Raw genomic sequence first — 22,788 nt, forward strand, 5'->3', positions numbered from 1 at the left:
CTTAATGCAACTGGACAAGGTGCTGGTGAGACCACATCTGGAGTACAGTCAACAGTGTTAGTCCACTTATTTAAGGAAATATATCATTTCAATGGAGGTAGTTCAGTCAAGTTTCAGTAGAATGATCCCTGGGTGTGAAGGAATTGTCTCATGAGTAAGGCTAAACAGGTGTCACTCTACTCATTTGATTTTAGAAGAATGAGAGGTGATCTCACTGAAACATATAGGATTTTTAAGGGTCTTGCTGAGAGGATGTTTCCCCTTGTGGGAGAGTCTAGGATCAGAAGGCATAGCCTCAGAATCAACTTAAGACTGAGATGAGGAAGATTTTCTGAGTCTTTGGATCTCCTTGCCACCAAGAAGTGTGTGTGTGTTAGAGATAGATAGATTCTTGATCAGAAAGGAAATGAAAGGTTACAGAGAAACCACAGGAAAATGGACTTGAGGAATACTGATTAAGACAGGAGATTTAATGGGTTCAATAGCCTAGTCCTGTTCCTATTTCTTATGGTCTAACCTCCTTCCATTATCTGTTGTCTCAATAATATCTCACTGTTTGCATAGACTACTACATTGTTCTGCAATACCTGAGAGCCATGTGGGAAAGTGCAATCTGAGAGAAGCTGCACTTTATTCCACTTCTCTCAGCAGGCCACTGTGCTCTGATGGAAAATGGAGATGTAGACTTCCTACTGTACACCATTCAGCCTTGAATGCCAGTATATTCCCTTCTAAAGCTGGAAGATCATAGAATCTATATAGTTTGGAATCAAGCCATTCAGCCCATCAAGTCCACATTGACCCTTGAAAGACCATCCCATTTAGAACCACCCCCTACCCTATTGCTGTAACCCTGCACTTCCCATGGCTAATCCACCTAACCTGCACATCTTTGGAGTGTAGAAGAAAACTGGAGCACCCAGAAGAAACCCACTCAGACATGGGGAAAATGTACAAACTCTACACAGACATTTGCCTGAGGCTGGAATTGAACCTGGGTTCCTGGCACTCTGAAGCAGTAGCGCTAACTGCTGAGCCACTCATAAAGATAGAATGATGTATTGTTCACAGAGATTTGTGGTCTCATTACAAATTTCATGCTATCACTCATGAGATGGGCGCGAGTGTGGATGACATATGCAGGCTAGACCTTATCACTCTCCTTGCACGTTGCTTTTGGCCTCAGTGTGGTCCATGTTAAACTGCAGTCATCAACATGATGATTCAAGGATCCCTGATGTCTGAGGTTATTTGCAGCCAAGGAGTCAGTTTTCATAAGTGATGGGCAATGCTCGGCCATTAGAGCTTCATTCATTCATGAGATGTCTGGAGAATCTGTTCATTTCTCAAATGAGTGCAACTTCATCAAGTCTGACCACTACAAAAAGACAAGAATCAACATTTTAATAGTTCAAGTGAATACATAATATTTACAAAAGTACAGCATAGTTTGCAATGAAGGATCACCTGTGCCACTTATGTAGTTTTATTTCTTTCTTTCCCTCTCACTACACATAAGTGCGATGCTGACTTCCACAGCTGGGGTGGAGGGAGCCTGGTCTAGAAATGGTCCCGTTGGTCTCGAAGATCTGGCTGCTCATCCCTGGGGCATTGGAGCTGAAAGTGCCTGAGCTCCCTGAGAGTATCCTTTCTGCATTGACGCTCCTCAACTTGAAATTACTCAGGCTTTAAGATTACAGGTTGGGGCAGCTGGAGGTGCTGGACATCTCTGAAGAGTCCTGGGAGGGCATCCGGTGTGTGACTCTTCCTCCCTCTGACTGTTTGCTGTGCTACACTGTCTCTTTGTGGGGAAGGGGGATCTGGTGTGAGATCAGAGTCCCTCATGTGTCTCTTGTCTTGGCATCGATTGGTTACAGCAATGGAGTGCAGGTCTGTATGTGAGTGTACTGGACCCAGCTCTCCAAGGTGGCAGCCAACCAGCTCATGGAGGCTGCCGGACACACACATGCTAAAACCATCACAACTCCAACAGTGTTAGTGAATAGTTCCATCTTTTGGTTCAGTTTCTCCAATTGTCTCTGACAAGCGTGCCTAATATGCCTATCTGTGCATTTGTTGTAGTCATTAATTGGCTACCGCTATGGGGTTATATTCTTTCTGTAGGAGGTGCAGCGCCCTGTCTGTCAGGGACCTGGGACATTTCCTCCTTGAGCAGTTACAGAGGGGTGACAGTGATGTGCTCACCAATCTAGACTGAGAACACACTGAGATGATAATCACTGAGCTGGTGGATGATGCAGGTGAAAGCCTTGCCAGTGCATCCTCTGAGGATAAATATCTTCCTTCTCAGAGAAGGAGATGGAATTCCAGGAATGCATTGCTGGCCCCGTCCTTATGGTGGATGGCTGGATACCGTCAGTGGCTACATAAAAAAAGAGGGAATCTGTTCCCACAATAACAGATTGCACAAGTTGGAAATGAGTCAGCAGTACCGTCATAGAGACAGGAGCACTGCAAAACACAATGGATATGGACTTCCATAGAATCCCTTCAGTGTGGAAGCAGGCCATTCATCCCATCAAGTCCACACTGACCCTCTGAAGAGCATCCCACCCAGAACCACCACCTGCCCTAGCTCTGCATTTCCCACCCTAGACACTATAAGGGAATTTAGCACAGCCAATCAACCTCACCGGCACATCTTTGGATGCAAACCCACGCAGACACAGGGAGAATGTGCAAACTCCACACAGACAGTCACCCGAGGCTGGAATCAAACCCGGGTCCCGGGGTGTTGTGAGGCAACAGTGCTAACCACTGAACCACTGTGCTGACCTCCAAGGTGTCTCCACATCCCCACTGAGTAGTTACACTCTTCGCCAGCCAGATCCTGCACTTTTACCTCATATGGAGTGAGAAACTTCACTGTCTTCTCCATTTGTGGCATTTTCTTGTTGCAATGAGACAAAGGGAGGGACAGAGTATGATGGATGTGAATTGGAGAGGCATTAGTAGCAAAGCAAGATGAGGAGAGGTGGTGAGCTATCTGCAGTGAGTGAGTAGGAAGCACAAAGGACAGGAAGAGTTTGTAATTTCTGAGGATGAGGTAGGTGACATCCAGTGGGGAAAGGTGCGTGCAATGGCAGATTTAGAGTGAGTAGTGGTGGCCTATGAGTATGAGGTCACACAAAGAAAATGGTGGCACTTAGTGCTGCAGAATGGTGAAGGCCATTGATCATCTTTGGCACTACTAGGCATTACATTTGACCCTAAAGACCACATTGACCTAAGCCATTATTTCCATGTATGCTGACTGTGTCTGGTGGCCTGGTCTCTTTTAGTGGTTCTTTCCACTATCCTATCCACCAGCACTCCCAAGGCCCTGTCTGCAAAATGGGCTAGCAACTTCCCTTTCTGAGCCATTTGTTCATTTACACGGATTCAGGACAAGAGTGTTAGTGGCAGTGCCTATCTATCAGCGTCTGATGTGGTGTATAGCTGTGGTTTAACTATGTTGGCAGTGTCATCAGCATGGTCAAGTCCTGGCAGGGAAACGCACTTTATCAGAAAATTCAGCCCACAATTTTTGTTCATGAATGATCATTTTAGCTATTGACCCTGGACCATTGCTAACTCATAGCAACAAATGAGCATGCATGCAAGTTTGGTGTTTTTGCACTTTTTAAGAAAAACAAGTTGGTTGGAAAAGCGCATTTTTCAACCACACTGTACACTGATGACTTGCAACATGTAAGCACTGCTGTAAGTTACTTTCACTTTTATGCAAGTTGCCATTAACACATTACGCAAAACTGACTTGTATAAAGGAATAGGAATTTGTTTATCCAAGGTTTTGACCGACAATAAATCAGGACGCATATATATGTTGTATAGATGGAGCAAAATTTACAAAAGAACATAGACAGGGTTTATGTGTGGGCAAATTTATGACAGGTAGACTTCAGCTAGTAACTTTGGAACTGAGAAGAACAACGTGGTGGCACAGTGGTTCAGTGGTTCAGTGGTGCCTGATAGCACCAGGGACCTGGGTTCGATCCCACTCTTGGGTGACTGTCTGGGTGGGATTTCCATGTTTTCCTTGTGTCTGCATGGGTTTCCTCCATGTGCTCTGGTTTTCTCCCACTGTACTGCAGTCTAGGTGGATTAGCCATTGAAAATCCAGGGATAGGATATGGGGGTGGATCTGGGAGGAATGTGCTTTGGAGGGTCAGTGTGGACATGATGGGCCACATGGTCTGCTTCCACACCGTAGGGATTCTATGAAATCAAAATATTTAGAAACTAGGCAGGAGAAAGTAGATTTAGATATCCATATACATAACAAGAATGAAACTTAAATGAGAAATATCTCACAAGGGTTAATGAAATGTTGATCTATCTTAATGTGACTGAAATAGAAAAAGGAAGAAAGTGACACTTAACTTGTATAAGGCCCTGGTCAGACCTCACCTGCTGTACTGTGTTTAGCTTTTGGCACTAGACCTCAGGAACGATGCTTGTGGATGGGATCCAACAGAATCAGCAGAATGAAATCAGGACTTAAAGACCCAATACAATTCTGAACCTATTTGTATGAACTTGGTTTGAATTTATTTGTATGTAGGTAGTTGAGAGACGGCCAAATTGGGGAGATTCAAATGATAAACAGCTTGTTGCAATGGAAACGGAGAAGCTGCTACAATCCAGACAAAGGGAGGACAATTTTAAAATTATAACTAGGCCATTCAATCATAAACTCAGTACATCTGTTCCATATGAATTAGGATAGAAGTTTAGAATCATAGAACAGTGCAACACAGAAAGAGTTCATTTAACCCATTACATCTGTACTGGCTCTTTAATCTGTAACACATTTTCCAAAAAAGCTATGAACGTTGTATGAAATGAACTTTTCAAAACCGAGTCTTCTGGACTTTTATTAAGTCAGGCAATCAAGCAATATGGATCAATATCAAGGAATTGGAGTTCAGGTTCCAATCAGCTAAGATCAAATTGAATATTGGAGCAGGCACAAGAGACTAAGTTCTATTTTTTTGTTCCAATGTTCTCATTTGCAATCCTACATTTTTGTAACATTAAATAATCAATGAACCCTTACTACTTAACGTATCTATTGATTTGTGTGGGGTGAATGCTATCAGCATTTCTCACAATGTTTTTGATACTTCTGCTTTATTTTCAATGGAATATATCTAATTTATTACGTTTTCTAAGAGTTAAATGGACAGCTAGCAGTTTGATTAACAATCTGTTTGAATTCCAGTAGCCCTATATCTATCTCTGGTCTGTTTTGTGATTGTTTTACATTTCAGTGAGTTATCTGCAGTGCTGTTGTGATCTGTTGATCCTGCTCACTTTGCAACTCATCCACTGTCACTTGCACAGGATTGCATAATGGACTGGATAGGTCACCGCCTTCAGAAAAATTTTCGTTCCATTTCTATTGTAGACATCATCCTACCATTGGGCAATCCCTTGGTGTGCCTATGGATCTGTGTACAAATAGAACTTTGAGCGGCTCTGTGGCCTGTAATTCCCTGCCTTAGTTATCTGTATGGACCAGGCCAAAAGAGCATTATTGATATTTGAACCAAAGCAGCAATACTCAGTTTCGTGAGAAATACTCTGACTCTGTGCATGACCTATGCCACTATAGGTTCTTTTGAAAATGTCAGAAGAGTTATAATGCATTTCTATGCAGATTGTACTGAAGGAATCACTGATCCCAAACACCAACAAATCATTGCAGAACGTTAGGAAAATATTGTACGAGAGTTACCATCTTTGCACAATGCAATGCTCAATCTGTTTCTGGTTTGGCTATAACAATAGCAAAGTACTGCAGACTGGAAATCTGAAAAGAAACAGAGAAGAAGAGTCATATCGGATTTTAAATGTGAATTCTTTCTCTCTCCACAGATGTTGCCAGATCTGCTGAGTTTTTGCAACGTTCTCTCTGTTTGCTCATATTTGGGCTATACTTGATTGTGTAAGATGTTTTTGTAACCTTTTGAGCAATTCCTGCTTAATACAAACGACATGTGAAAATGATTGTTTTGCATTCTTTGATCTTTTCTGCTGCTGAATCAATTCCATTGATCTATCTGATAGCATGCTTGATATCTTTGGATGATTCCACTGTTGATGACAGCTGCAGTAGAGAGAGGTGTTTTTTTCACTATTTACAATGTTTATTCACAACTTGACAATGGGATGGAAAGTTTATATGTCCAGGTTTACTGATCACACAAATACAGGTAGCAGTTTTAGCAGTGTAGATGAAAGAGCAAAATTACACAAATACTGATAGATTGTAACTAGGAATGGAAATGGAGTGTATTATGGGCGAATATGAGGCCCCAAAAAGAGTAGAACAGAGTATTTGGTACATAATGAAAAGCCTTTAAATGGTGCAAAAAATGGGAAACCAGGCGTACATACAGATCAACAGGAAGTGATGAACGCTGCAGAAATCAAATAAGCTCATAGAATGCTGACACTTATGTACAAAGGACTAGAATATAGGGGAGTAGAAGTCAAGCTTCAGCTGCGCAAAGGCCTGGTTACACTGAAACCTGGAGCATTATGAGCAATTCTGGTCATCAAACATTAGGAAGTATATACTAGACTTAATGAGAGGGCAGTTTACCAGATTGATACCTAAACTTAACGGTAATGTTACGTGCTTAGTCCAACTTGGTTTGTATTTCCTGGCACTTAAGTTACAGATTTGATGGAAGGATGAAGATATCAAAAGGAACATGGTGACTAGAAAGCACTTTCACTAGTTAGGGAGTTCAGAATTAGGGGAAAAATTGAAAAGTGACATCCAGACAATATGGATCATTGGGAAATGGATTGGGATTTACTCAAAGAGCTGGCACAATCTCCAGTGTGATAGAAATGCAAGCAGAAGGTTCATTTAATTAAAAGAGAAGCTGCAGCTCAATCTGCTCTTCCTTTTCGAAGGGTTTATGTCCAAGTGGTCACTGGAATAAGAGTCCCACTGATACCTCTGTGGTGAAGGAGGGGGGAATATGAGAAGTCCAAAAACAATGACCAGACTCCAACCTCAAGCTGCACAGAGCTTTATGGATGAAAATGATAGAGTTGTCAATCACAGCTCTGCCACAAAAGGAGAAATCTCATAGCATAATAACATCTTTGTGAACCTTCAATGGGAGTAGTGCACTGGAAATCAAGCCTGCTATTTCCGAGTCATCACAAAAGTTAAAGAAACTTAAAAGTACGCAAAGTTTCCCAATTTACCCAGATTGATGGAAAGTACAAGCCAATTTTCTGTACTTAACAGGAATTGCTATCTATTGCAAATAAATAGAGTCCAAGTACAGATAAGCAATTATGAACTGTCAACTGTAGCTCTAACCCAATTATAAAATGCCTCTTCTACACACACACATGGACAGTCACAGACAAACATAAAACAAAGGAGTGTTATGGACAAGGGAAAAGCTGGGAAGCCAGTTCAAGGTTCCCTGTTCACAGGGTTCACTGAGATGGCTTGTTAGGACATGCTGCCCCTTGATCCTCCTTCTCTAGCTCCTTTCACTTATTTGCAGAAACTACAGTGTAGCTGGTTCACATTTCAATTTTTTAAATTCATTCACGGGATATGGGTATTGCTGGCTAAGCCAGCATTTATTGCGCATCCCTAATTATCCAGAGGGCAGTTAAGAGTCAACCACATTGTTGTGAGCCTGGAGTCATATGTAGGCTAGACCCAGTAAGGATGACAGTTTCCTTCCCTAGAGAACATTAGTGAATCCAGTTGGGTTTTTCTGTCAATCTGCAATGGATTCGTGGTCATTGATAGACCCCTAATTCCAGATTATTTTTTAATCGAATTCAAATTCCACCATCTGCCGTGGTGGGATTTGAACCTGGGTCCCCAAAGCCTGTCCATCACCTGCAAGGCACAAATCAGGGTGTCATGGAGTTCTGGATTAACAGTCTATGGGTCTTTGGAATAACAGTCCAGCAAGAATACCACTAGATCATTGCCTCCCCTGACTTACTGGTTAAGAGCCACAGTTTACAGCAACTGGTAGGGGTAAATAAATTGGCTTTCTGCAGGATTAATGTGTTTTTTCCTGCAGAGAAAAGAGATTGCTCCTATTTTTATTTGTGGAGACTTGATGGCTTCTCCTAAACATTCATATCCCCAAGCTGTTCAGGTGCCTGGGAGCCAATTATAAAGTTGTTAGCGAGCAGAAGGCCTTTGTCCTTGATAATGGGTCACTAGTACATAGGGCAATCAATGATTTGGTTTCCCATTGAAAATTCATTCATACCTAGCTCCACAGGGACTGCTAATCCTTTTTCAAATAAATAACCAATGTAAAACACACCTATAATGAGTGTCAAGTTAATTGCATTTAAAAAAAATTCAGCAATCCTTCCAAATTACTTGGTTTTAACCCGAGATAACAAGGTATAGAGCTGGATGAACACAGCAGGCCAAGCAGCATCAGAGGAGCAGGAAAGCTGACGTTTCAGGTCGAGACACTTCTTCAGAAAATTTTTACAAGAGGGTTGCAGTGGGAGAGGGATACACTGAGGTTTTTCTGGAGGGAGGAGGGTAACTTCTTTAAGGTAGGCTTCCTTAGAAAAGGCTTCGCAGTGGGGTTAAAATTGTTACAGAGATAATAGGAACTGTTGATGCTGGAGAATCTGAGATAACAAGGTGAAGAGCTGGATGAACACAGCAGGCCAAGCAGCATCAGAGGAGCAGGAAAGCTGATGTTTTGGGTCGAGACCCTTCTTCTGGTTTTAACCCGGTCCTTTTGTCATTTCAGTACCAAATCAAACTATAGAAAAATAAAAAGATTAGAAGTAGCAGCCAGTGAGACAGTATAGTAACATGGTGCTAAGGTAAGGTAACTCTGGAACTTCTGAGGTAAGGATATTGTGCCCCCCTCCCTCAATCCTTCAAATAACTTTTTTTTTCTTCCTGTCCATTCTTTGGGATGTGGACTTCACTGGGATGGTCAGCCTCTACCATCCATCATCAAGCTTGTCCACCAACTACAGCTGACACAAGTAAGAACATGAGGGAGTATATTTTCACTTGCTTGGATAAGTTGACTTTAACAAAACTCAAAAAGCTCAAGACCACTTATGTGGCTTCTTATCTACCTCCTAATCATCCACTCCATCTACCTCTAATATACATTGGTAGCAGTGAGAATCATCTACAAAACCTACTGCAGCAACTTGGCAAGGCTCCTTTGACAGTAAGTGCCAAACTCATGAACTCTATCACCTAGAGTACAAGAGTAGAAGACCACCCTATGGGTTCCCCTTAAAGTCACAGACCATTCTGATGTGGAACTTCATTCCTTCCCAGTTGCTGTGTCAAAATCCTGGAACTCCCTCCCTCTCACCCAGCACTGTGAGTGTACGAACACCACATGGCCTTTTTATACGATGAGCCAGCATCGATTGCCCATCCCTAATTGCCCTGGAGAAAGCAGTGGTGAGCTACTTTTTTGAACCATGACAGGGCATTTGGTGTAGGCACACCCACGATGCTTGTAAGGAAGGTGGCATAGGATTTTGACCCAGTGAAAGTGAAGAAACAGTAATATATTTCCAAGTCAGCATAGTGAGCGGAACGGAAAGGATTATACAGGAGGTTGTGTTCTTGTCCTTCCAGCTGGTGGCGGTTATGGGTTTGGAAGATGCTGTTTGAGGAGCCAATGTGAATTGCTGTAATGTCTCTTGCATATGATATACACTGCTGCCAGTGATCATCAGTGGCACAGGGGGTGAATGTGGTGACATCAAGCAGGCTGCTTTAACCTAGATATTGCTGATTGTCTTGTGTGCTGTTGGAGTTTTACTCATCTAGGCAAATGGGGAATATTCCATGACACCTGCCTTGCAGGTTATAGACAGGCTTTGGGGAGTCAGGAGATGAGTTACTTGCTGCAAAAATCCTAGCCTCTGACCTGCTTTTGTACCTACTGTATATATATGATTGGTCCAGTTCAGTTTCCTGTCAATGGTAACACTTGGGATGTTGATATAGGCATTCAGTGATGGCAATGCCACTAAATGGAAAGACTGATCGTCATATGTCTCTTACTGGAAATAGCCATTACCTCGCATTTGTGTGGAGTTGATGTTACTTGCCATATTTCAGCCCAAACCTGGATCTTGCTGCATTTGGACATGAAAAGGTTTGTTGCAAAGCCTGCTGTCACTAGCATGGAACACGGGGGAATCCTGATCCAACTTGGCACCCATCCAAGCAAGTGGGGAATGTTCCATCATATTCCTGATTTGCGCCTTGTAGATGGCGGACAGGCTTTGGGGAAGTCAGGAGGTGAGTTACTCACCACAGGAATCCTAGCCCCTGACCTGCTTTTGTAAAATCGTAGTATTTATATACAGTATTTGGTGAGTCAGTTCAGTTTGTGGTGAATGGGAACCCCTAGGATGGTAATTGCATCTTCTGGCAGCTCTTTAGCTGGTATCCTAATCAGCAGGTCAATTGCAAAATGAGGCTGGCTTGGTTAGAGGTGTAATTTCTTCAACTGCTGACTTGTGAAAATGCCTATGGAAGTGGACAGGAACACAAACATTGCCATTATCATATGAATTTTGATATATGTTTCCATTTTAAACACATTGGATATTTCTGTGCCGTGCACATATAGTCGCTAATCATGTTGAAAGGTTTGTGTTCCCTTCGTTATTTCTACATCAACTTTTAGAAAAAAACTGATACCTCCCTCTGGTACTAGAGGACAAATAAAAACGGCTTTTACAAAGTTCATAATGAGCCGCTGAATTCCTGCACTTACCCAACATATCAATTATTGAACCGCAACAGTTGGGTAGGTGATGGTCTAGTGGTATTATTGCTAGACTATTAATCCAGAAACCCAGCTGATGTTCTGGGGACCTGGGTTTGAATCCCACCATGGCAGAAGGTGGAATTGGAATTCAAAAAAAAGGAAGTCTGGAATTAAGAATCTACTGATTACCATGAAATCATTGCCGATTATCAGAAAAACACATCTGGTTCACTAATGTCCTTCAGGTGAGGAAATCTGCCACCCTCAGCTGGTCTGGCCTACACGTGACTCCAGACCCATAGGAATGTGGTTGACTCTCAACTGCCCTCCGAAATGGCTTAGCAAGCCACTCAGTTGTACCAATCGCTACAAAGACTCAAAGAAATGAAACTGGATGGATCACCTGGCATCGACCTAGGCAATGGAAAAGACAATGGCAGAAACAGCCCTGTTCGACCCTGCAAAGTCCTCCTAACTAACATCTGGGGGTTAGCGCCAACATTGGGAGAGCTGTCTCACAGACTAGTCGAGCAACAGCCTGACATAGTCATACTCACAGAATCATACCTTACAGGCAATGTCCCAGACACCAACATCACCATCCCTGGATATGTCCTGTCCCACTGGCAGGACAGACCCAGCAGAGGGGGCGGCACAGTGGTATACAGTTGAGAGGGAGTTGCTCTAGGAGTCCTCAACATTGACTCCAAACCCCATGAAGTCTCATGGTTTTAGATTAAACATGGGCAAGAAAACCTCCTGCTGATTACCACATACCGTCCTCCCTCAGCTGATGAATCAGTACTCCTCCATGTTGAACAACACTTAGAGGAAGCACTGAGGGTGGCAAAGGCACAAAATGTACTCTGGGTGGGGGATCTCAATGTCCACCACCAAGAGTGGCTCGGCAGCAGTATTACTGATCGAGCTGGTCGGGTCCTAAAGGACACAGCTGATAGACTAGGTCTGCGGCAGGTGGTGAGGGAACCAACAAGATGGAAAAACATACTTGACTCATCCTTACTAATCTGCAAGCTGCAGTTGCATCTGTCCTTGACAGTATCAGTAAGGGTGACCATCGCATAGTCCTTGTGGAGACAAAGTCCCGCCTTCACATTGAGAATAACTTGCATTGTGTTGTGTGGCACTATCACCGTGCTAAATGGGACAGACTTCGCACAGATTTAGCAGCTCAAGACTGGGCATCGATGAGGTGCTGTGGGCCATCAACAGCAGCAGAATTGTACTCCAGCACAATCTGTAACCTCATGGTCTGGCAAATACCCCACTCAACCATCCCCATTAAGCCAGGGGATCAACCCTGGTTCAACGGAGAGTGCAGGAGGGCATGCCAGGAGCAGGACCAGGCATACCTGAAGATGATGTATAGACCTGGTGAAGTCACCAAACAGGACTACTTGCACACCAAACAGTGAAAGCAGCAAATGATAGACAGAGCTAAGTGATCCCACAACCAACAGATCAGATCTAAGCTCCGCGGTCCTGCCACATCCAGTTGTGAATGGTGGCAGACAATTAAACAACTCACTGGAGGAGGAGGCTCCACAAATATCCCCATCCTCAATGATGGAAGAGCCCAGCACATCAGTGCAAAAGATATGGCTGAAGCAATCACAGCAATCTTCAGCCAGAAGTGCCGAGTGGATGATCCAGCTCGGCCTCCTCCAGTGGTCCCCAGCATTACAGATACCAGTCTTCAGCCAATTCAATTCACTCCATGTGATATCAAGAAATGGTTGGAGACCCTGGATACTGCAAAGGTTATGGGCCCTGACAACATTCCAGCAATAGTACTGAAGTCTTGTGCTCCAGGACTTGCCGCTCCCCTAACCAAGCTGTTGCAGTACAGTTACAACACTGGCATCTACCCAACAATGTTGAAAATTGCCCAAGTATGTCCTGTACACAAAAAGCAGGACAAATCCAACCTGGCCAATTACCGTCCCATCAGTCTCCTCTCAATCATCAGTAAAGTGATGGAAGGTGTCATCAACAGTGCTATCAAGCAGCACCTGCTCAGAAATAACCTGCTTAGTGGCGCCCAGTTTGGGTTCCGCCAGGGCCACTCAGCTCCTGACCTCATTACAGCCTTGGTTCAAACATGGACAAAAAAGCTGAATTCCAGAGGTGAGGTGAGAGTGACAGCCCTTGATATCAAGGCTGCATTCAACCGTGTGTGGCATCAAGGAGCCCTGGCAAAACAGGAATCAATGGATATCAAGGGGCAATACCTGGCACATAGGAAAACAGTCGTGGTTGTGGGTGGTCAATCATCTCAGCTCCAGGACATCTCTGCAGGAGTTCCTCAGGGTAGTGTCCTAGACCCAACCCATCTTCAGCTACTTCATCAACGTTCTTCCCTCCATCATAAGGTCAGAAGTGGGGATGTTCGCCGACGATTGCACAATGTTCAGCACCATTCGTGACGCCTCAGACACTGAAGCAGTCCATGTTCACATGCAGCAAGACGTGGACAATATCCAGGCTTGGGCTGACAAGTGGCAAGTGACATTCACGCCACACAAATGCCAGGCTATGACGATCACCAATAAGAGACAATCTAACCACCATCCCTTGACATTCATTGTTGTTACCATCACTGAATGCCCCACTACCAACATCTCGGGGGGTTACCATTGACCAGAAACTGGACTCACCACATTAACACAGTGGCTACTAGAGCAGGTCAGAAGCTGGGAATACTGCGGCAAGTAACTCACCTCCTGACTGCTCAAATCCTGTCCACCATCTGCAAGGCACAAGCCAGGAGTGTGATGGAATACTCCCCACTTGCCTGGATGAGTGCAGCCCCAACAACACTCAAGAAGCTTGACATCATCCAGGCCAAAGCAGCCCGCTTGATTGGCACTACATCCACAAGCATCAACTACCTCTACCACCAACGCTCAGTAGCAGCAGTGTGTACTATCTACAAGATGCACTGCAGAAATTCACCAAAGATCCTGAGACAGCATCTTCCAAACCCACGATCACTTCCATCTAGAAGGACAAGGACAGCAGACATATGGGAACACCACCACCTCCAAGTTCCCTTCCAAGTCACTCACCATCCTGACTTGGAAATATATCGTCGTTCCTTCACTGTCGCTGGGTCAAAATCCTGGAATTCCCTCCCTAATATCATTGTGGGTCAACCCACAGCAGGAGGACTGCAGGGATTCAAAAAGGCAGCTCACTACCACCTTCTCAAGGGCAACTAGGGATGGGCAAGAAATGCTGGCCAGCCAGCAATGCCCACATCCCACAAATAAATTTTTTAAAAAAGCCAAAAATTAAACCTTTCCAACCTGCCTCAAAGTTAGCTCAAAAATAACTGTATTACTGCTGAATAATTTAAGTGCAGCAGACTCTGGTTTAAACTCAATAACTATACTAGATATCAGATTAGATCTAAAAAGTAATTTACTTAATCTTATTCCCATAGAAACAAACACTTTGAAAGGAGAGTTGCTGTTGCTTTCAGAATTTTGTGCCCCATTTGTGCCAGGCCTTGGGTGGAACAAGGTCCAGTTCAGTTCCTGCTGACCACCAATTGTGAGAGTTTTCTGGGTTGCTGCCCAATGCAATTTCTTATACCTACCAGAGATTTTTGACATCATATGATTTCAATATCTTTCATTTGTGCTCAAAAACAATCATTTAGGTATCACTCGGTCTCATTTGCACTGAAATGTATCCACTCAGCTAAGATTTGACATCAATTACACTCAAGAAGAATCATTTAACTGTAATTTGACATTGCAAGTGGTTATCAAGTGGCATTGCTGTCATCAGCTGGCATCAGATGGAATATCAGCATATTCAACATTTGTAATTATCATCATTTAACTGCCCTCAGTGCTCAGAATGTGAAAAACTCAGTGATCAAAGGACAAAATTTTGACTAAGTTTCACCGATCATTCTCTCACCCCAGCCTCGATTTCCCACCACAGGATTGAAATCCCCCAGATAGGGTTTTTCTACATTTCGCAATATTTCCCTCCCTCCCCCTTATTGTCCCCTTAATCGCAATCTCGCTTTCCTCATCTTTCTTTCTTTCTTCCTTCCTTTCTTTCTTCCTTCCTTTCTTCCTTCTTTCCTTTCTTTCTTCCTTCCTTTCTTCCTTCCTTCCTTTCCTTCTTCCTTCCTTTCTTTCTTTCTTCCTTCCTTTCTTTGTTTCTTCCTTCCTTTCTTCCTTCCTTCCTTTCCTTCTTCCTTCCTTCCTTTCTTTCTTTTCTTCTTTCTTTCTTTCTGTCTTCCTTTCTTTCTTCCTTTCTTTCCTTCTTCCTTTCTTTCTTCCATTCTTTCTTTACTCCTTGCTTGCTTGCTTTCTTTCTTTCTTTCTTTCTTTCTTCCTCTTCCCTAAGTTTTCTCCCTTTGATTCTCTCCACAGTTCTCACTGAATCCTTCCAAAATTTCTGTCTAGATTGTCCCACTGAAATTCCCTGGATTCTCCACTAATCTCCCTTAGGTTCTCTTCAAATTCTGTCCCAATTCTCCCTCCGAGGCACATCCGGAATACTCCAAACAGTTTTGGAGGAAGCCCAGAGAAGGTTCACTAGTCTGGCGCTGGGTATGGAGGGCCTGTCTTGTGAGGAGAGGTTGAGTACTGGTCAGTCCTCATTGGAATTTAGAACAATGAGAGGTGACCTTATTGAAACACACAAGATACTTACAGGATTTCACAGGTAGTTTCCCCTTGTGGGAGAGTCTAGGACCAAATGTTATAATCGCAGAATAAGGGGCTGTCCAGTGATAAGGTGGAACTTCTTCGCTCAGTGGGTAATGAATTTGTGTAATTCTTCACCACAGAGGGCTGTCAAGGTTGGGTCATGAAGTACATTTAAAGCTGAGATCAACAGATTTTTAATCAGTGAGGAAATCACGGGTTATGGGGTAATGGCAGGAAAGTCGAGTTGAGGATTATCTGATTGGCCATGATCTCGTTAAATGGTGAGCAAACTCAGTGGATTGAATGGCCTTCTTCTGCTCTTATGCCTTATGGTCTTATCAAAGCTCCGCCAATTCTGCGCTAGTTCTCCCCTGGATCCCCCAGATTATGTCCCCAGTTCTCCTTCCAATTCTCCTCCCAGATGTTGCTCTTGATTCTGCTCTAATTCTGCTCCAGGTTTTCCCTTTGATTCTACCCCCACTCCCAAAACCCTCGCAACCTCCCCACCTCCTCCAATGCTGCTGTGACCTCTTACTCTGGGCATGCAATATATTCTGGAGCTGGTCTGGAAACTTAAGAACTATTTCCAGGCCCTGAGATGGTCACCCCGGCCTGGACTTAGCAGTAACAGTGTGGAAATTTGTGGCTGAAAAGGAGATATTGAGGAGTACTGTAACAGATTAAGGTGGAGACAACAGTGCTAGGAGGTAGCAAAAGCAGCAGCAGAAGTGGAGACAGTACAGAAGGCAGCAGATGACCTGGAGTTGAAGGCAGAGAGGTAACAGGAGGTGGTCAAGGCAGCAGAGGAGCAAAAGGTTGTAGTGGTAGTGGAGCAGGAAAATCTCAGAGTAGTTCAGGAGCAGTGGGATGTCAAGGAGATGAGTTGTCCAAATAAAGAAATGTTTGCAAGGTTCATGAGGTAACACCACAAAAAGAATGGAGTGCCAGTAATGAGTGAGTTAGAGCTTGACTGCTCCATCAACAGTAACTGCACAAATGCAAGATAGCTGCTTAAGATTCAGCACAGAAATGGAAGGCAGCAGCTAATTAAAAACTGATGGGGATCTGGGTTCAGATGGTTTAATGGTTCTCATCATGTTTATGATTATCATCTTTAGGCTGATCATAGTTTTTATTGTCCTCATTGTTTTTTTATGGTTCTAATCATTTTTAATAGTTTATTGTTTTATAGTTTTTTACATGTTATAGGTTTTGTGCCATGTAGAGTGGAAAAAACTAGGTGAAAAGCTTAATAAGTACAGATATTTCTTAACCTATTAATTTTTTTTAAAAATCCATGAGTTGCTGATTGCATTTGATGTCAAACTGACGCATTTGAGAATTTCCTTTCGATGTCTTTTAGAACTTCATTTTTATGTCTTTGAGAGCTGTACTTTAATGTATTTGAGACTTTCTTTTTGATAACTTCAAGGGCTTCAATTTGCTGCCTATAAGAAGAGCTTCAATTCCTTAAAGAGCTTTATTTTGGTGCTTTCTTTGGAGATGTTGCTTTCTAGCACTTTGGCATCTTTGCGCACGTCATTCGTTCAAAATGAGAACGTTTGATGTCAAATGAGAGCTGCAGTGTTTTAAGATTTACAGTAGGATCCCCATTGCTTTTAACACTCTTGTGGGTTTTATAATTTGGGGAGTGATGGTGGTAATTGCTACCAACTCCCAATTTTCTGCATTAACTCACCTGTGATTGATAAAGCTCATTTATGCATATTTGAATTCTGCAGACACCTTCACAGACATTAATTTTTCATATGTTCTTCTCCTTAGGAAAATAAAATCTCAGCTTGTGTTTTCGCTGCTACCAAGGATAAGGTTTTAAACTAACTGTGAATTTGATGCCTTGTCTTAATGAGTACGTTCACCTTTCCTTGTCTTATTTCCACCAGTAGTAAATTTAAATATTTAAATAGGTAGTTGGTTTATACTACCCCAGACAGATGAATGTGGACAGTAATACAGAGCAACTTTTATGGCCCTTAAAACCTGAGCTGGTTGCTTATCAGCTTTCAGACGATTTGAACAGAAATTTCACTTGATGTCTAAACCCGTGAATTCTATACCAATGTCAGCTATATGATGAGAGTCAGTGAGAATGGTCACAAAATCAAATAAACCACCAACACTTTGCAGAGCAAAAAGTGACTTGTAAGACAAAAAGAATATTGCAAATTAATTGCAATTTAGAATTTGATAGCAATCATTACAGAAGTGACTTTTCAGACACCTATGTTACTTTCACTGTGTCACTATTCCTGTGTGAAGCACTGTCATCACTGGATCCCTTCCTAATACATCAGTGATCTGTGGCTCGGGTGTTGGTTAGCTCATTTAGCTGGTTTGTAATACAAAGCAATAACAATAGCATGGGTTCAATTCCCACACTGGCTGAGGTTACCATGCAGGATTCTCCTTCTCAACGTTTCTCCTTGTCTGAGGTGCAATGACCCTCAGATTTAACCATCACCAATCATTTCTCTCTAATGAGAGTGTAGCCCTACAGTCTAGTAAGATTGTAGCATCTTTACTTTCAACCTTAGATCCTTTCTTCAATTTTTCCTACTTTAGCTTCATGTGAGCTATTTACCAACCTATGGCTCTTGATCAGCAACTATTTACTTTCCTGAATAAGGATTCTCTTTTAACTATAACGATGCTGTGGTTTGCAAATGTAGTAATTGCTAAACTGGCTTTTCTGGATTTGTATCTGCCATTTTTACTGTAACATGATGTTCAATTAATGGATTAATACTTGGAATCTATGAACGAATTTGATGTCTTGAGCAACCACCATGGGCTAGCTTACCTTTTTTTTTGCTATATTTACTAACTGTTTGGAGAAATGCATTTGTGAATACAGAGGCATGCCATAATTGTGTGACCTCGGCTATAGGTTTCTTTCAGTTTATAAGGAAAAAACCATGAAAAGTCAGCACATGACATGTGTCAGAAGTGAAATTGTATGGATTTTCAGAGCTGGAAGAGAGCCAGTTATTGTAAGAAACAGCAAGGAAGAACCGTAACAGCAGTCTGCAACTTTGAACTACTGGGTGAGACTGAATGGTTATGAATTTTCCAGTACCTGGTGCTGAAAATGAAAGGGGATATGAGACAGAATTGGAACTCCTTCCAGTTACAATGGTAAAACTATGAATTATATAGAATTGAATGAATAAAAAATCAGCAAGTAGGAGTAGTAACTCTGTAACCAGCTGAGGAAAGAGGGCTGCAAGCTGTATTGCAATGTTGACATCACTGAGGATGAGAAAAGCCAGACTGAAGAAATTTTGAATGCCTTAAAGACACATTTTGAACCCTGTATAGGATGGGCCGAAGGGCTAAAAGTAAATGATGATATTCGACAGCTGCATGAGAAGACAGATTATATAGGATGGGCTGAAGTGCTAAAATTGCCGATGATACTCGACAAGCTGCATGACCTTGAATGAGTCATGTGAACCTTCCCATACGTGCCTTAGCACAATTATAAAACTTGTTTTCTGTATGAGCCAGCAGTTTCGTCCATTGTATCTGTTGCTTTCTGTACTGGTTGTTTGACACACTGTGTGAGAGAGACAGAGAGTTTCATTTCAAGGCTTGCTAGACTTCACTTCGGCTCGGAATTGTGAACAGTGCCAGGAACGAACTTAAGCCTCCAGACCAGCCATCGATTGAGGGGTCCCTGACAGGCAGAAGAACATGAGACATGTTGCTTTTCTTTCTCTTTTCTTTTCCATTTATTATTACCACTATAATTATTTATTATTGCCATTATAATCATTATTCTTACTTAATAAACATTCATATTTATGCAAATTGCTGTGGTCGAGCCTTCTGTTAATTATATTTACCTGAATCTGAAAAGAATCGCTTGAATACACGCTGGGATCCAAGACAAACTCTCCATTACTAATACACATGAATGATATAAGTTCAATATCAGAGCTCAGAGGAGAAGGAGAATGTTGAATAGCATGCATCAGCACTGACACATCCAGTTCATTCTTGTGAGCTTGGAAACTGAAAGATGATCTTATTAGAGATGGGATTGTTTTAGGCATAAGGGATCTCATAAGAGAGCACATATACTGACAGAGGAAAAACCTAATCTCAAAAAAGCTATCAACATGTGCAGAAGTTCCAAGGTTATCAATCATCAGCTGGAGAGTATTAATGAAAGAATGGTTGAGGCTTTGCATTTTTCAAAGAGACAGTGCAGACCTAAGAAAGACAACATAATGGAAAACAATGAAGAAATATTTTCAGATGGGCCATTAAGGAAGAAACAAGGCTGGAATACTGGTTGTGATCATTATGTAGGATACTATGCACTGAAAAAGGAAAAGTGCTCAGTGAGTGTAAAACGGTGGTCTAATTGTAAGAAGTTGAATCACTTTGTACACGAGTGACTAGCTAGAAAGAGGCAATAAAGGCCTGTAGTGATGGCAGCTAATGTAATGAAGGATGAAGATTCTGATGAATTACTGGACATCATACAAGAGATTGACATTGTCAGATCGAAAGTTGATGAATGGTTTATGACTGTTAAAATGCTGACTGCTGAAGGAGAGCATCAGGCAAATGTGAAGCATCAGGTACAATGTGCAACATGCTGAGCTTTGCATGTATGTGTAAAGTGGTTCAATATTGTGACCTGGAAACAAAACCTTTGAAGGGAAAGTCTAGTCCAAATGATAGAACAATAGTCATCACAAGAAGACAAATGAAGGCAAGTACCCAGTGCAATGGAATGCATGGGAATGAAGATCTACAGTTCCAGATGGTAACACTTTTATCTTAGCTGAAGCAAACCTAAAACTTTGACTGTTAACCCCAAACATACTAGAAGAGACTTGGAACATGACATTGGAAATAAAGGCTTTGACTGCTGTATTCATCCTCAAAGATCACAAGGTTGATTTTACAAAGTGCTGAATGCCTTCCTGGTGAACATCATCTCAAAGTAGATGACTGTGTGAGACCAGATCAGTATCTGCTAAAGACAGCACCAGATGCCCTCAAATCCAGCCATAAATACAAGATTGAAGAGCTGATAATGTAGGAAGCAATGAAGAAAGTGAGAAATCATACACACTGGATTAGAGAATAGCAGCAGTAAAATAACTCGGAGAGCTGAGAAAATGTATTGATCCAAAAAATCTCAATAAAAAGTGAAGAGTTCTCACTAATCATGCCAACCATTGAAGAAAATTTATTTGAATTTCCAAAGGCCATATTTAATACCATAGATTGGAAGATTAATTACCATCAAGTGAGGCTGGATTAAAGCAATAGTCTTCTAACTACATTCTGGATCAACGTTCAAAGTAGTTGGGCATGTCATTTGGCATCTCTACTGCTCTGGAAGAGTATCAATATAGGCAGTATGAGTTATTCAGTGATCTTCCCAGAGTGGAAGCTTTCCTGGATGATCTGTTCATCTGTAGGTGTGAAGATTCAATGGAAAAAACCATCCCAAACCACGATCAGAATTTAATGTTGCTGCTTAAGGGAGCTCGCCACATGAAGGTGAACCTAAGCAAGAAAATGCTTGAAGCCATAGAGGTAGGTCACGTAAAGATAGTGAAAGCACTTTACCCAGATCCTGACAAAATAAGAGCTATAACAGATACAATGACCAACAGACTTGAAAGCAATTTGTTGGATTAATGAACTGCCCAGCAAATTTCTTGCCTAATATTTCATCAGAATGAGAACCTTTACGCAATTTCACTGCTCAATTTCACTAGGGCACAGAACCAGAAGTAGCTTTTGATGTCAGTGGGACAGGACTTGGAGGAATCTTAACCAGCAAAGAAAAACAGTTGCATTTGCATCCATAAGGTTAAAGTAAACTTTTAGTAATGAGACAATCATACAGAGAAGTAGTGCCTGGCTATTGTCTTTTCTTTTGAGTATTTGAATGAATACCTATTTGGGTGAGGCAAAGTGACAGTAGAGTCTGAACACAAGCCAATTGAAAACTTCTTTCTCAAACTGCTTCAATCTGCTCCAAACTATTTGCAATGAAACATAGAAACATAAAAAATAGGTGTAGGCCATTCAGCCCTTTGAACTTGCTCCCCCATTCAATATGATGATCCTACTCAGTATACTGTTCTTGTTTTCATCCCATACACTTCGATTACTTTAGCCCCAAAAAACTATATCTTTGTCTTGAAAACATTCAATGCTTTGACCTCAACCTCTTCCTCAACCATAAAGAATATTGCCTCATTTGCAGAGATGCCATTTCAAAGAGAAATCCAAGCAAGGCAAGTGGCTGGACATTGTTAACATGTTGATGACAGTAGACCATAATATCATAAGACCATAAGACATAGGAGCATAATTAGGCCATTTGGCCTACTGAGTCTGCTCCACCATTCAATCACAGTTGATATGTTTCTCAACACCATTCCCCTGCCTTCTCCCTGTAACCCTGGGTCCCCTTACTAATCATGATCCTCTCTATCTCTGTCTTAAATACGCTCAATGACTTGACCTCTACAGCTTTCTGCAGCAATGAGCTCCACAGGTATACCACCCTCTGGCTGAAGAAATTCCTCCTCATCTCAGTTCTAAAGGGTCATCCATTCACTCTGAGTCTGTGCCCTCGGGTCCAAGTCTGTCCTGCTAGTGGAAACATCTTCTCCACGTCCACTCTATCCAGGCCTCTCCTTATTCTGTAAGTTTCAATGAGATCCCTCTTCATCCTCCTAAACTCCATCAAGTACAGACCCAGTGCCCTTAACCACTCCTCATATGACAAGCCCTTCATCACCAGAATCATTCTGTAAACATCCACTGGAGACCTTCCAATGCCAGCATTATCTTCCTTAGACATGGTGCCCAAAACTGCTCACAATATTCCAAATGTGATCTGACCAGAGCCTTAAACAGCCTCAGCAGTATATCCCTGCTCTTGTACTCTAGCCCTTTTGTAATGAAAGTTAACATTGCATTTGCCTTCCTACATGCCAACTGAACTTGCATGTTAACCTTAAGAGAATTCTGAACTAGGACTGCTAAGTTCCTTTGTACTTCAGTTTTCTGAAGTCTTTCCCATTTAGAAAATAGTAAATTTTTAGTGCCTCTGAAGATGGTGTTCCCACATTTCCTTCTCAACAAAAAAAAACTGTGAGTGAAAACAGTACTAGATGTAATTCTTCTACTTCTCCACACATAAGGGAGAGAGAATGAGATTTCCTGTAATTCACGTCATTTTTAGAAGTGTAGCATCTTCTTTCATGGTTTAAAATATCTTTTCCTAT

Source organism: Rhincodon typus, chromosome 1 (genome assembly GCF_021869965.1).
Source record: "Rhincodon typus isolate 14 chromosome 1, sRhiTyp1.1, whole genome shotgun sequence".
In the NCBI taxonomy this organism is placed as follows: Eukaryota; Metazoa; Chordata; class Chondrichthyes; order Orectolobiformes; family Rhincodontidae; genus Rhincodon; species Rhincodon typus.